Below are 17,089 nucleotides of genomic sequence, written 5' to 3' on the forward strand. Positions count from 1 at the left end.
TATAGCTTTTGGTCCCTAACCGACGGGAAAATTCCAAGAGGTTCAAATTTTTCACTTTTTACCCCCAAAGATATCGAAATATGGAGGCAATTTTAATGACTGTGCAGACATTCCTTTTGAGCTATTTTTTGGCTAAACGGTAAGTCGTATCACAAAACGGATGGCACAATGTCCCTTCAATTCGGAGTGATCTACAACTTTGGTCCTGTGACATTTTGTCGTATCTCTCTCCCTTATACGTTAAATTTGGCCGTATTTCTGGATTGTTCGTAAATTTGGTGATTTTTACAAGTAAATTTCAATGTTTGACACACTTATAAGAATGATAGGATGATTGCGCTAGGTGTGCACATTGGCACCATTAAGGGACATATGTGTACCAAGTTTCATGTTTCTAGCTTATACATAAGTAGGCAAATTGTAATGTAAAATGTTAAAAATGCACCCAAATTTCACCCTATCCAATATTTGAACTCAATTTACCCCCTTAATATGGGAGATACGAGGATATGGTTTAGAAACAAAGATTTAGAGCGATAAATGAGGCGTCTGATGGCGCAAACCGTTTCTTAATATCATAAACCGTTTAGGAGATATGAATCTCGAAGTGGAAGTCTGCACTTTTCAACGTGCTCATGCTTATCCGTCATCTATATATATAAAAGCAAGTCGGGCTGGAGCGATGTATATATAAATATTTAAAAATGAAAAAAGACGTGAATTAATGAGGCACTTCCAGAAATCTCATAAATTTGAAACTTGGTACGAGGGAAACTGATGACCCCAAGATCCCTAGAAAAATCCGAAATTCTCAAAATTCCCTGAAGGGGGCACGCTGGGGGGGCTCAAATTTTGGGCTCAGCATAAGAACACAGTCGTATAGTATATCCAAAACGATAACCTATAGGTTTCGTGGGCTTAAAAATTTTCGGGAATTTCCTCATTTTTATCCCCTATCCCCCCAAATCAAGATGGCGGCACAACCTGCCAGACGAGGTAGACAATTGAAATTTGGTGAATATATAGCTTTTGGTCCCTAACCGACGGGAAAATTCCAAGAGGTTCAAATTTTTCACTTTTTACCCCCAAAGATATCGAAATATGGAGGCAATTTTAATGACTGTGCAGACATTCCTTTTGAGCTATTTTTTGGCTAAACGGTAAGTCGTATCACAAAACGGATGGCACAATGTCCCTTCAATTCGGAGTGATCTACAACTTTGGTCCTGTGACATTTTGTCGTATCTCTCTCCCTTATACGTTAAATTTGGCCGTATTTCTGGATTGTTCGTAAATTTGGTGATTTTTACAAGTAAATTTCAATGTTTGACACACTTATAAGAATGATAGGATGATCGCGCTAGGTGTGCACATTGGCACCATTAAGGGACATATGTGTACCAAGTTTCATGTTTCTAGCTTATACATAAGTAGGCAAATTGTAATGTAAAATGTTAAAAATGCACCCAAATTTCACCCTATCCAATATTTGAACTCAATTTACCCCCTTAATATGGGAGATACGAGGATATGGTTTAGAAACAAAGATTTAGAGCGATAAATGAGGCGTCTGATGGCGCAAACCGTTTCTTAATATCATAAACCGTTTAGGAGATATGAATCTCGAAGTGGAAGTCTGCACTTTTCAACGTGCTCATGCTTATCCGTCATCTATATATATAAAAGCAAATCGGGCTGGAGCGATGTATATATAAATATTTAAAAATGAAAAAAGACGTGAATTAATGAGGCACTTCCAGAAATCTCATAAATTTGAAACTTGGTACGAGGGAAACTGATGACCCCAAGATCCCTAGAAAAATCCGAAATTCTCAAAATTCCCTGAAGGGGGCACGCTGGGGGGGCTCAAATTTTGGGCTCAGCATAAGAACACAGTCGTATAGTATATCCAAAACGATAACCTATAGGTTTCGTGGGCTTAAAAATTTTCGGGAATTTCCTCATTTTTATCCCCTATCCCCCCAAATCAAGATGGCGGCACAACCTGCCAGACGAGGTAGACAATTGAAATTTGGTGAATATATAGCTTTTGGTCCCTAACCGACGGGAAAATTCCAAGAGGTTCAAATTTTTCACTTTTTACCCCCAAAGATATCGAAATATGGAGGCAATTTTAATGACTGTGCAGACATTCCTTTTGAGCTATTTTTTGGCTAAACGGTAAGTCGTATCACAAAACGGATGGCACAATGTCCCTTCAATTCGGAGTGATCTACAACTTTGGTCCTGTGACATTTTGTCGTATCTCTCTCCCTTATACGTTAAATTTGGCCGTATTTCTGGATTGTTCGTAAATTTGGTGATTTTTACAAGTAAATTTCAATGTTTGACACACTTATAAGAATGATAGGATGATCGCGCTAGGTGTGCACATTGGCACCATTAAGGGACATATGTGTACCAAGTTTCATGTTTCTAGCTTATACATAAGTAGGCAAATTGTAATGTAAAATGTTAAAAATGCACCCAAATTTCACCCTATCCAATATTTGAACTCAATTTACCCCCTTAATATGGGAGATACGAGGATATGGTTTAGAAACAAAGATTTAGAGCGATAAATGAGGCGTCTGATGGCGCAAACCGTTTCTTAATATCATAAACCGTTTAGGAGATATGAATCTCGAAGTGGAAGTCTGCACTTTTCAACGTGCTCATGCTTATCCGTCATCCATATATATAAAAGCAAGTCGGGCTGGAGCGATGTATATATAAATATTTAAAAATGAAAAAAGACGTGAATTAATGAGGCACTTCCAGAAATCTCATAAATTTGAAACTTGGTACGAGGGAAACTGATGACCCCAAGATCCCTAGAAAAATCCGAAATTCTCAAAATTCCCTGAAGGGGGCACGCTGGGGGGGCTCAAATTTTGGGCTCAGCATAAGAACACAGTCGTATAGTATATCCAAAACGATAACCTATAGGTTTCGTGGGCTTAAAAATTTTCGGGAATTTCCTCATTTTTATCCCCTATCCCCCCAAATCAAGATGGCGGCACAACCTGCCAGACGAGGTAGACAATTGAAATTTGGTGAATATATAGCTTTTGGTCCCTAACCGACGGGAAAATTCCAAGAGGTTCAAATTTTTCACTTTTTACCCCCAAAGATATCGAAATATGGAGGCAATTTTAATGACTGTGCAGACATTCCTTTTGAGCTATTTTTTGGCTAAACGGTAAGTCGTATCACAAAACGGATGGCACAATGTCCCTTCAATTCTTAGTGATCTACAACTTTGGTCCTGTGACATTTTGTCGTATCTCTCTCCCTTATACGTTAAATTTGGCCGTATTTCTGGATTGTTCGTAAATTTGGTGATTTTTACAAGTAAATTTCAATGTTTGACACACTTATAAGAATGATAGGATGATCGCGCTAGGTGTGCACATTGGCACCATTAAGGGACATATGTGTACCAAGTTTCATGTTTCTAGCTTATACATAAGTAGGCAAATTGTAATGTAAAATGTTAAAAATGCACCCAAATTTCACCCTATCCAATATTTGAACTCAATTTACCCCCTTAATATGGGAGATACGAGGATATGGTTTAGAAACAAAGATTTAGAGCGATAAATGAGGCGTCTGATGGCGCAAACCGTTTCTTAATATCATAAACCGTTTAGGAGATATGAATCTCGAAGTGGAAGTCTGCACTTTTCAACGTGCTCATGCTTATCCGTCATCTATATATATAAAAGCAAATCGGGCTGGAGCGATGTATATATAAATATTTAAAAATGAAAAAAGACGTGAATTAATGAGGCACTTCCAGAAATCTCATAAATTTGAAACTTGGTACGAGGGAAACTGATGACCCCAAGATCCCTAGAAAAATCCGAAATTCTCAAAATTCCCTGAAGGGGGCACGCTGGGGGGGCTCAAATTTTGGGCTCAGCATAAGAACACAGTCGTATAGTATATCCAAAACGATAACCTATAGGTTTCGTGGGCTTAAAAATTTTCGGGAATTTCCTCATTTTTATCCCCTATCCCCCCAAATCAAGATGGCGGCACAACCTGCCAGACGAGGTAGACAATTGAAATTTGGTGAATATATAGCTTTTGGTCCCTAACCGACGGGAAAATTCCAAGAGGTTCAAATTTTTCACTTTTTACCCCCAAAGATATCGAAATATGGAGGCAATTTTAATGACTGTGCAGACATTCCTTTTGAGCTATTTTTTGGCTAAACGGTAAGTCGTATCACAAAACGGATGGCACAATGTCCCTTCAATTCGGAGTGATCTACAACTTTGGTCCTGTGACATTTTGTCGTATCTCTCTCCCTTATACGTTAAATTTGGCCGTATTTCTGGATTGTTCGTAAATTTGGTGATTTTTACAAGTAAATTTCAATGTTTGACACACTTATAAGAATGATAGGATGATTGCGCTAGGTGTGCACATTGGCACCATTAAGGGACATATGTGTACCAAGTTTCATGTTTCTAGCTTATACATAAGTAGGCAAATTGTAATGTAAAATGTTAAAAATGCACCCAAATTTCACCCTATCCAATATTTGAACTCAATTTACCCCCTTAGTATGGGAGATACGAGGATATGGTTTAGAAACAAAGATTTAGAGCGATAAATGAGGCGTCTGATGGCGCAAACCGTTTCTTAATATCATAAACCGTTTAGGAGATATGAATCTCGAAGTGGAAGTCTGCACTTTTCAACGTGCTCATGCTTATCCGTCATCTATATATATAAAAGCAAATCGGGCTGGAGCGATGTATATATAAATATTTAAAAATGAAAAAAGACGTGAATTAATGAGGCACTTCCAGAAATCTCATAAATTTGAAACTTGGTACGAGGGAAACTGATGACCCCAAGATCCCTAGAAAAATCCGAAATTCTCAAAATTCCCTGAAGGGGGCACGCTGGGGGGGCTCAAATTTTGGGCTCAGCATAAGAACACAGTCGTATAGTATATCCAAAACGATAACCTATAGGTTTCGTGGGCTTAAAAATTTTCGGGAATTTCCTCATTTTTATCCCCTATCCCCCCAAATCAAGATGGCGGCACAACCTGCCAGACGAGGTAGACAATTGAAATTTGGTGAATATATAGCTTTTGGTCCCTAACCGACGGGAAAATTCCAAGAGGTTCAAATTTTTCACTTTTTACCCCCAAAGATATCGAAATATGGAGGCAATTTTAATGACTGTGCAGACATTCCTTTTGAGCTATTTTTTGGCTAAACGGTAGTCGTATCACAAAACGGATGGCACAATGTCCCTTCAATTCGGAGTGATCTACAACTTTGGTCCTGTGACATTTTGTCGTATCTCTCTCCCTTATACGTTAAATTTGGCCGTATTTCTGGATTGTTCGTAAATTTGGTGATTTTTACAAGTAAATTTCAATGTTTGACACACTTATAAGAATGATAGGATGATCGCGCTAGGTGTGCACATTGGCACCATTAAGGGACATATGTGTACCAAGTTTCATGTTTCTAGCTTATACATAAGTAGGCAAATTGTAATGTAAAATGTTAAAAATGCACCCAAATTTCACCCTATCCAATATTTGAACTCAATTTACCCCCTTAATATGGGAGATACGAGGATATGGTTTAGAAACAAAGATTTAGAGCGATAAATGAGGCGTCTGATGGCGCAAACCGTTTCTTAATATCATAAACCGTTTAGGAGATATGAATCTCGAAGTGGAAGTCTGCACTTTTCAACGTGCTCATGCTTATCCGTCATCTATATAAATAAAATTGTTTCTGTTTGTCTGTTTGTCTGTCTGTTTGTCTGTTCCACCATCACGTCGAAACGGCTGGATAGATCTCAACCAAACTTCATATTTAGAGTATACTGACCCCGGGGAAGGTTTCGATATGCATATCATTTTAAAATCTTTGAAAAGACGGGGGTTTTATAGGAAAAACGGTTTTCCTCCATTTTCTCTTATACTATTACAGGCAAAATATCGAATTTGTCGTATAAGGACGAGACAAAGCTCAATTTAATCCTCTTGACGCAAAGAACAAAACTCGGTAAGCCCTACGGGCCCGAAAACCATGTTTTAAGGCCCTAAAACCAACCGTTACGGAGATATTGGCACCACACTACCCCTGCTCTAGGAATCGGATAAAGAAATGAACTGCCGTAACCATGGCAACGTCAGCTCCAGGATTCTAGAGCAGTGAGATTATGCATGTACGTTTGGGCATAGCTGTCAACCAAAATAGGTACAAATAAGACTTAATATCTGGGAAAAAAATATACTGTTGTGTAAGGCACTCATAGGACTCCTTTGGGCGGGGATGGAAAGGGGGTGAAGAACGAGTGTAAAAATCTATATAAATAAAATTGTTTCTGTTTGTCTGTCTGTTTGTCTGTTCCACCATCACGTCGAAACGGCTGGATAGATCTCAACCAAACTTCATATTTAGGGTATACTCATCCCGGAGAAGGTTTTGATATGCATATCATTTTAAAATCCTTGAATAGACAGGGGGTTTATAGGAAAACCAGAATGTTTTTTCCACCATCACGTCGAAACGGCTGGATAGATCTCAACCAAACTTCATATTTAGAGGATACTCATCGCGGGGAAGTTTTCTATATGCATATCATTTTAAAATATTTGAATATATGGGGGGTTTATAGGAAAATCAGAATGGTTTTTCCACCATCACGTCGAAACGGCTGGATGGATCTCAACCAAACATTGTATTTAGAGTATACTAATCCCGGGGAAGGTTTAGATATGCATATCATTTTAAAATCCTTGAATAGACGGGGGGTTTATAGGAAAACCAGAGTGGTTTTCCCACCATCACGTCGAAACGGCTGGATAGATCTCAGCCAAACTTCATATTTAGAGTATACTCATCCCAGGAAAGGTTCCGATATGCATATAATTTTAAAATCTTTGAATAGACGGGGTGTTTATAGGAAAACCACAGTGGTTTTCCTCTATTTTCTCTTATACTATTGATTTTCTGTAAACTTCGTTTACCGTACGTGAAACGTCTCTTCATTATAAACAACTTTCGTTATGTTCATAATTTACCTTACTCTTCACATGACGGAGAAATTTACAATTTTCTGCTGGTATCATGCTCTGCATTTAGTGACCGACAGACCGACAACGAACCTACAGGTTACCATGGCAACGTCTCTGACTGCATGCCAGTAGGGAAGTAACGTATTGCCATTTTCCTCATCATGCTTTTAAATTCGTGGTTGTTCCTTGGGTAGATGGCAAGAGAGGCATCAATCGGCTCATCTGCGGGATATTGGCGGAATATCGTTGGAGGTTATAACCGCCCTCGAATAGATTAAGTAATAACACCATTAGTCATCTTCATATTTGTTTACCTAAGAATCACTGAACCTAAATTTCTCCTCTGTTAGCGCTTTATTATATCCATAACTCACGGCATTTATTTATTTGTCGTTATCCGGCTGTCCTCAGTTATAATCCATTTTCTATTAGTTTCAACATTCTTAACTGTATTATTTTCTTCCTTAATTACGCCGTATGTACGTGAATGCTAGAAACTACTGGATGCATTTCCACCAAGATTCGTATTTAGAATACACCTGTCCTTGATAGGTTTCAGGGCAAATATTGTTTCTAAATCCCTGAACTAACTGGGGGTTTATACGAAACCGAAACAGTGATTTTGCACTTCCAAAAAATATACACAACAAAAGTTTATGGAAGTCTACCTACCTTGGTAGAAATTAATGTCTAAACCTTTTTTTCTCATGTGCATCATTTCGATACGAGGATCAATAAGGGAGATATCATTAAAGGACCGTTTTTCTGTACAAGTCCCATCGGACTTAACTCACGAGCGGGTGCGTGTAAAGCGTATTCCTTACAACTTGAAAACTACTGAAGACATTCGAAACAAAATTTATATTTAGCATCCACCTGTCCAAAGGTAGGTTTTAAACGTAAATAACATTTCATGTTCCGGAATGGACTGGCGGTTTATAAGGAACCGAAATGGTGATTTTACTCTTCCACAATATATACAGAACAAGACCAACCTGACTGGAAATCGACCAAACCTGATGGAATTCCACCTCTAAACCTTTTTTTTTTTCATGTGCATTTTTTCGTCAGGAGGATTAATAAGGGAGATATCATGAATGGTCACTTTTGCAGGTTAAGTCCAGCGGACATAGCCCAAAAGGTGTTTTACATGGAGCAGATTCCTTATCTATATAAATCAAATCGTAACGACTGTGTACCTCTACACTGACTATTTTGGCGAAATTTTCGTACAGCTTTCCGTTTAAGGGGTAATAATAACAATCTCCATAATTTTTGATTTCCTGAAAGTCCTAATTTTTACCCGCCTCGCCCAAAATCCACATTGTGGCATAATCTGCCAGAAGAATAAGAAGATAATTGAAATTTGACAAAATTATACGTTTTAGCCTGTAACGAATGAAAAATCCTATATCATTAAATTTTTCATTTTTTATCCCCGAAGAATATCGAAATATGCAGGCAATTTTAATGATGGTGCAGACCTTCGGAAATTCCTATCACGTAACGGATTGCACAATCTCCGTTCAATTTGGAATGATCTACAACCTTGGTCTTATGACTTTATGCCGTATCTGTATCCCTTTTACGTTTGATTTTTCTCTATTAATCGATGTTAAGTCAATTTGGAATTTTCACATGCATTATTCATACTTTCAATTACTTATATGAAATACAGAATCATCAAACTCTTCACGAAAATTGGCCCACTCAGTAGCCATATGTGAGCCAAATGCTACGTATGTAGCTGTCACATTATTATCCGAAAAGTAATGTAATGTGAGATGATCTTACAAAACCTTTACCCTGTTCCACGTTTCTAAATCTGACCCAAGAATAGATGACATATCATTGGACCAGCCATTTAGGCCACTAAATCCGGCGTGTCTTATGGTATAATCCTTTGTCGATATGACGTACGTTTAGTAGCAGTTAATCTGTAAATGAAGGTCTTCAATATTGTAAACACGCATATACTTTCGTATGTCGATCTATATATATTCACTGATGTCGATTTAGCGATCGAGAAAGGGTCGGTCTGCTATTGTAATCAGTACTCCCCACACCGACTTTGACTGGCAGTAGGAAAGGGTTCCTTCTCCAACTGCTGTGTAACTGTCATTAGTAAGGAAGGCCTACAATTGTAATGAATAGTTCCCTTCTCGATTTGACTTGCAGAAGGTAAGTGAGCATGCAGTTTTGTTTAAAACTCCCCTACCCGATTGTGTTTGGCAGTAGGCAAGGGTGCCCGCCATTATAAAGAAATGTACTCATCTAAAATGTGACTGGCATTAGGCATAGTGGCCTGCTATTTTGATGGAAACTCACCAACTTGGTGTGACTGGCAGTACGCTGGCTGGCAGTAGGAAAAGGGGCCTGTCATTATAATGATAACTGCACAACTCAATTTCGAGTGATAGTAGGGTAATTGCCTGCCATTATAATAAAAACTGTAATCTGTCTGGAGGTAGGAAAGGGGGGCTGAAATTTTAACGAAAACTCCCCAAATCGATTCTGTCCGCATAGTAGGCAATGGGGCCTGCAATTATAATGTAAACTTCCCAACCTGATTGTGAATGCCAGTAGGCAAGTGAGCCTGCCGTTATATCACAAATCCGTAACAAACACTTTACATTGGAAACGTACGGGGACCTCCCCATGCTCTTTCTCGGATAACGCTAAGAGACATGCAATTTTAAAACTATCATATTTACTGCATGTACACTATTTACTTCGATATTCGAATACAGTGTAGAATACCGTAGCGAAGCACGGGCACATTCGCTAGTCTATATATATAAAAGCAAATCGGGCTGGAGCGATGTATATATAAATATTTAAAAATGAAAAAAGACGTGAATTAATGAGGCACTTCCAGAAATCTCATAAATTTGAAACTTGGTACGAGGGAAACTGATGACCCCAAGATCCCTAGAAAAATCCGAAATTCTCAAAATTCCCTGAAGGGGGCACGCTGGGGGGGCTCAAATTTTGGGCTCAGCATAAGAACACAGTCGTATAGTATATCCAAAACGATAACCTATAGGTTTCGTGGGCTTAAAAATTTTCGGGAATTTCCTCATTTTTATCCCCTATCCCCCCAAATCAAGATGGCGGCACAACCTGCCAGACGAGGTAGACAATTGAAATTTGGTGAATATATAGCTTTTGGTCCCTAACCGACGGGAAAATTCCAAGAGGTTCAAATTTTTCACTTTTTACCCCCAAAGATATCGAAATATGGAGGCAATTTTAATGACTGTGCAGACATTCCTTTTGAGCTATTTTTTGGCTAAACGGTAAGTCGTATCACAAAACGGATGGCACAATGTCCCTTCAATTCGGAGTGATCTACAACTTTGGTCCTGTGACATTTTGTCGTATCTCTCTCCCTTATACGTTAAATTTGGCCGTATTTCTGGATTGTTCGTAAATTTGGTGATTTTTACAAGTAAATTTCAATGTTTGACACACTTATAAGAATGATAGGATGATCGCGCTAGGTGTGCACATTGGCACCATTAAGGGACATATGTGTACCAAGTTTCATGTTTCTAGCTTATACATAAGTAGGCAAATTGTAATGTAAAATGTTAAAAATGCACCCAAATTTCACCCTATCCAATATTTGAACTCAATTTACCCCCTTAATATGGGAGATACGAGGATATGGTTTAGAAACAAAGATTTAGAGCGATAAATGAGGCGTCTGATGGCGCAAACCGTTTCTTAATATCATAAACCGTTTAGGAGATATGAATCTCGAAGTGGAAGTCTGCACTTTTCAACGTGCTCATGCTTATCCGTCATCTATATATATAAAAGCAAATCGGGCTGGAGCGATGTATATATAAATATTTAAAAATGAAAAAAGACGTGAATTAATGAGGCACTTCCAGAAATCTCATAAATTTGAAACTTGGTACGAGGGAAACTGATGACCCCAAGATCCCTAGAAAAATCCGAAATTCTCAAAATTCCCTGAAGGGGGCACGCTGGGGGGGCTCAAATTTTGGGCTCAGCATAAGAACACAGTCGTATAGTATATCCAAAACGATAACCTATAGGTTTCGTGGGCTTAAAAATTTTCGGGAATTTCCTCATTTTTATCCCCTATCCCCCCAAATCAAGATGGCGGCACAACCTGCCAGACGAGGTAGACAATTGAAATTTGGTGAATATATAGCTTTTGGTCCCTAACCGACGGGAAAATTCCAAGAGGTTCAAATTTTTCACTTTTTACCCCCAAAGATATCGAAATATGGAGGCAATTTTAATGACTGTGCAGACATTCCTTTTGAGCTATTTTTTGGCTAAACGGTAAGTCGTATCACAAAACGGATGGCACAATGTCCCTTCAATTCGGAGTGATCTACAACTTTGGTCCTGTGACATTTTGTCGTATCTCTCTCCCTTATACGTTAAATTTGGCCGTATTTCTGGATTGTTCGTAAATTTGGTGATTTTTACAAGTAAATTTCAATGTTTGACACACTTATAAGAATGATAGGATGATTGCGCTAGGTGTGCACATTGGCACCATTAAGGGACATATGTGTACCAAGTTTCATGTTTCTAGCTTATACATAAGTAGGCAAATTGTAATGTAAAATGTTAAAAATGCACCCAAATTTCACCCTATCCAATATTTGAACTCAATTTACCCCCTTAATATGGGAGATACGAGGATATGGTTTAGAAACAAAGATTTAGAGCGATAAATGAGGCGTCTGATGGCGCAAACCGTTTCTTAATATCATAAACCGTTTAGGAGATATGAATCTCGAAGTGGAAGTCTGCACTTTTCAACGTGCTCATGCTTATCCGTCATCTATATATATAAAAGCAAGTCGGGCTGGAGCGATGTATATATAAATATTTAAAAATGAAAAAACGACGTGAATTAATGAGGCACTTCCAGAAATCTCAGAAATTTGAAACTTGGTACGGAGGAAACTGATGACCCCAAGATCCCTAGAAAAATCCGAAATTCTCAAAATTCCCTGAAGGGGGCACGCTGGGGGGGCTCAAATTTTGGGCTCAGCATAAGAACACAGTCGTATAGTATATCCAAAACGATAACCTATAGGTTTCGTGGGCTTAAAAATTTTCGGGAATTTCCTCATTTTTATCCCCTATCCCCCCAAATCAAGATGGCGGCACAACCTGCCAGACGAGGTAGACAATTGAAATTTGGTGAATATATAGCTTTTGGTCCCTAACCGACGGGAAAATTCCAAGAGGTTCAAATTTTTCACTTTTTACCCCCAAAGATATCGAAATATGGAGGCAATTTTAATGACTGTGCAGACATTCCTTTTGAGCTATTTTTTGGCTAAACGGTAGTCGTATCACAAAACGGATGGCACAATGTCCCTTCAATTCGGAGTGATCTACAACTTTGGTCCTGTGACATTTTGTCGTATCTCTCTCCCTTATACGTTAAATTTGGCCGTATTTCTGGATTGTTCGTAAATTTGGTGATTTTTACAAGTAAATTTCAATGTTTGACACACTTATAAGAATGATAGGATGATCGCGCTAGGTGTGCACATTGGCACCATTAAGGGACATATGTGTACCAAGTTTCATGTTTCTAGCTTATACATAAGTAGGCAAATTGTAATGTAAAATGTTAAAAATGCACCCAAATTTCACCCTATCCAATATTTGAACTCAATTTACCCCCTTAATATGGGAGATACGAGGATATGGTTTAGAAACAAAGATTTAGAGCGATAAATGAGGCGTCTGATGGCGCAAACCGTTTCTTAATATCATAAACCGTTTAGGAGATATGAATCTCGAAGTGGAAGTCTGCACTTTTCAACGTGCTCATGCTTATCCGTCATCTATATATATAAAAGCAAATCGGGCTGGAGCGATGTATATATAAATATTTAAAAATGAAAAAAGACGTGAATTAATGAGGCACTTCCAGAAATCTCATAAATTTGAAACTTGGTACGAGGGAAACTGATGACCCCAAGATCCCTAGAAAAATCCGAAATTCTCAAAATTCCCTGAAGGGGGCACGCTGGGGGGGCTCAAATTTTGGGCTCAGCATAAGAACACAGTCGTATAGTATATCCAAAACGATAACCTATAGGTTTCGTGGGCTTAAAAATTTTCGGGAATTTCCTCATTTTTATCCCCTATCCCCCCAAATCAAGATGGCGGCACAACCTGCCAGACGAGGTAGACAATTGAAATTTGGTGAATATATAGCTTTTGGTCCCTAACCGACGGGAAAATTCCAAGAGGTTCAAATTTTTCACTTTTTACCCCCAAAGATATCGAAATATGGAGGCAATTTTAATGACTGTGCAGACATTCCTTTTGAGCTATTTTTTGGCTAAACGGTAAGTCGTATCACAAAACGGATGGCACAATGTCCCTTCAATTCGGAGTGATCTACAACTTTGGTCCTGTGACATTTTGTCGTATCTCTCTCCCTTATACGTTAAATTTGGCCGTATTTCTGGATTGTTCGTAAATTTGGTGATTTTTACAAGTAAATTTCAATGTTTGACACACTTATAAGAATGATAGGATGATCGCGCTAGGTGTGCACATTGGCACCATTAAGGGACATATGTGTACCAAGTTTCATGTTTCTAGCTTATACATAAGTAGGCAAATTGTAATGTAAAATGTTAAAAATGCACCCAAATTTCACCCTATCCAATATTTGAACTCAATTTACCCCCTTAATATGGGAGATACGAGGATATGGTTTAGAAACAAAGATTTAGAGCGATAAATGAGGCGTCTGATGGCGCAAACCGTTTCTTAATATCATAAACCGTTTAGGAGATATGAATCTCGAAGTGGAAGTCTGCACTTTTCAACGTGCTCATGCTTATCCGTCATCTATATATATAAAAGCAAATCGGGCTGGAGCGATGTATATATAAATATTTAAAAATGAAAAAAGACGTGAATTAATGAGGCACTTCCAGAAATCTCATAAATTTGAAACTTGGTACGAGGGAAACTGATGACCCCAAGATCCCTAGAAAAATCCGAAATTCTCAAAATTCCCTGAAGGGGGCACGCTGGGGGGGCTCAAATTTTGGGCTCAGCATAAGAACACAGTCGTATAGTATATCCAAAACGATAACCTATAGGTTTCGTGGGCTTAAAAATTTTCGGGAATTTCCTCATTTTTATCCCCTATCCCCCCAAATCAAGATGGCGGCACAACCTGCCAGACGAGGTAGACAATTGAAATTTGGTGAATATATAGCTTTTGGTCCCTAACCGACGGGAAAATTCCAAGAGGTTCAAATTTTTCACTTTTTACCCCCAAAGATATCGAAATATGGAGGCAATTTTAATGACTGTGCAGACATTCCTTTTGAGCTATTTTTTGGCTAAACGGTAAGTCGTATCACAAAACGGATGGCACAATGTCCCTTCAATTCGGAGTGATCTACAACTTTGGTCCTGTGACATTTTGTCGTATCTCTCTCCCTTATACGTTAAATTTGGCCGTATTTCTGGATTGTTCGTAAATTTGGTGATTTTTACAAGTAAATTTCAATGTTTGACACACTTATAAGAATGATAGGATGATCGCGCTAGGTGTGCACATTGGCACCATTAAGGGACATATGTGTACCAAGTTTCATGTTTCTAGCTTATACATAAGTAGGCAAATTGTAATGTAAAATGTTAAAAATGCACCCAAATTTCACCCTATCCAATATTTGAACTCAATTTACCCCCTTAATATGGGAGATACGAGGATATGGTTTAGAAACAAAGATTTAGAGCGATAAATGAGGCGTCTGATGGCGCAAACCGTTTCTTAATATCATAAACCGTTTAGGAGATATGAATCTCGAAGTGGAAGTCTGCACTTTTCAACGTGCTCATGCTTATCCGTCATCTATATATATAAAAGCAAATCGGGCTGGAGCGATGTATATATAAATATTTAAAAATGAAAAAAGACGTGAATTAATGAGGCACTTCCAGAAATCTCATAAATTTGAAACTTGGTACGAGGGAAACTGATGACCCCAAGATCCCTAGAAAAATCCGAAATTCTCAAAATTCCCTGAAGGGGGCACGCTGGGGGGGCTCAAATTTTGGGCTCAGCATAAGAACACAGTCGTATAGTATATCCAAAACGATAACCTATAGGTTTCGTGGGCTTAAAAATTTTCGGGAATTTCCTCATTTTTATCCCCTATCCCCCCAAATCAAGATGGCGGCACAACCTGCCAGACGAGGTAGACAATTGAAATTTGGTGAATATATAGCTTTTGGTCCCTAACCGACGGGAAAATTCCAAGAGGTTCAAATTTTTCACTTTTTACCCCCAAAGATATCGAAATATGGAGGCAATTTTAATGACTGTGCAGACATTCCTTTTGAGCTATTTTTTGGCTAAACGGTAAGTCGTATCACAAAACGGATGGCACAATGTCCCTTCAATTCGGAGTGATCTACAACTTTGGTCCTGTGACATTTTGTCGTATCTCTCTCCCTTATACGTTAAATTTGGCCGTATTTCTGGATTGTTCGTAAATTTGGTGATTTTTACAAGTAAATTTCAATGTTTGACACACTTATAAGAATGATAGGATGATCGCGCTAGGTGTGCACATTGGCACCATTAAGGGACATATGTGTACCAAGTTTCATGTTTCTAGCTTATACATAAGTAGGCAAATTGTAATGTAAAATGTTAAAAATGCACCCAAATTTCACCCTATCCAATATTTGAACTCAATTTACCCCCTTAATATGGGAGATACGAGGATATGGTTTAGAAACAAAGATTTAGAGCGATAAATGAGGCGTCTGATGGCGCAAACCGTTTCTTAATATCATAAACCGTTTAGGAGATATGAATCTCGAAGTGGAAGTCTGCACTTTTCAACGTGCCCATGCTTATCCGTCATATATATATAAATAAAATCGTAACGACCGTGTGTTTGTACATTGATTATTTTGGCGAAATTTCCGTACAGTTATCCGCTTCAGGTGTAATAATGACCATCTGCATCATTTTTAGCTTTGGTGTCTGTTTGTCTGTTTGTTTGTCTGTTTGTCTGTTTGTCTGTCCTTCTATAACTTGAAAACTACTGGATATATTTCCACCAAACTTCATATTTATAATCCATCTGTCCTTGGGTAGGTTTTAGCGCAAAAAATAAAATCGTAACGACCGTTTGTCTGTACATTGATTATTTTGGCGAAATTTCCGTACAGTTATCCGTTTCAGGTGTAATAATGACCATCTGCATCATTTTTGGCTTTGGTGTCTGTCTGTTTGTTTGTCTTTTTGTCTCTTTGTCTGTTTGTCTGTTTGTCTGTCCTTCTATAATTTGAAAACTACTAAATATATATTTCCACCAAACTTCATATTTAGTATCCACCTGTCCTTGGGTAGGTTTTAGCGCAAATATCGTTTCTAAATCCCTGAACTTAGTGGGGATTTTTACGAAACCGAAACCGTGATTTTGCACTCCCTCAAAGTATACACAACCGAACTTAATGGAAATCAACCTGCCTTAATGAAAATTAATTTCTAAACCTTTTTTTCTCATGTGCATCATTTCGATAACAGGATTTAGTAAGGGAGATATCATTAACGGACCGTTTTTCGGTACAAATCCCAGCGGACTTAACGCAAGAGCGGGTGCGTGTAAAGCGTACTTCTTACAACTTGAAAACTAACAAGATATTTGAACCAAACTTTATATATAGCATCCATCTGTCCGAGGGTAGGTTTCCTTGGTGTCTGTTAGTTAGTTAGTTAGTTTGTTTGTTTGTTTGTTGGTCTGTTTGTCTTTCTCTAACTTGAAAACTACTGGATATATTTCCACCAAACTTCATATTTAGAATCCACCTGGCCTTTGGGGAGGTTTTAGGGCAAATATTGTTTCTAAATCCCTGAACTAATTGGGGGTTTATACGAAACCGAAACCGTGATTTTGCACTCCCTCAAAATACACACAACAAAACTTAATGGAAATCTACCTGCCTTAATGGAAATTAATTTCCAAACCT

The sequence above is a fragment of the Anabrus simplex genome, chromosome 1 (assembly GCF_040414725.1).
Source record: "Anabrus simplex isolate iqAnaSimp1 chromosome 1, ASM4041472v1, whole genome shotgun sequence".
Classification (NCBI taxonomy): Eukaryota; Metazoa; Arthropoda; class Insecta; order Orthoptera; family Tettigoniidae; genus Anabrus; species Anabrus simplex.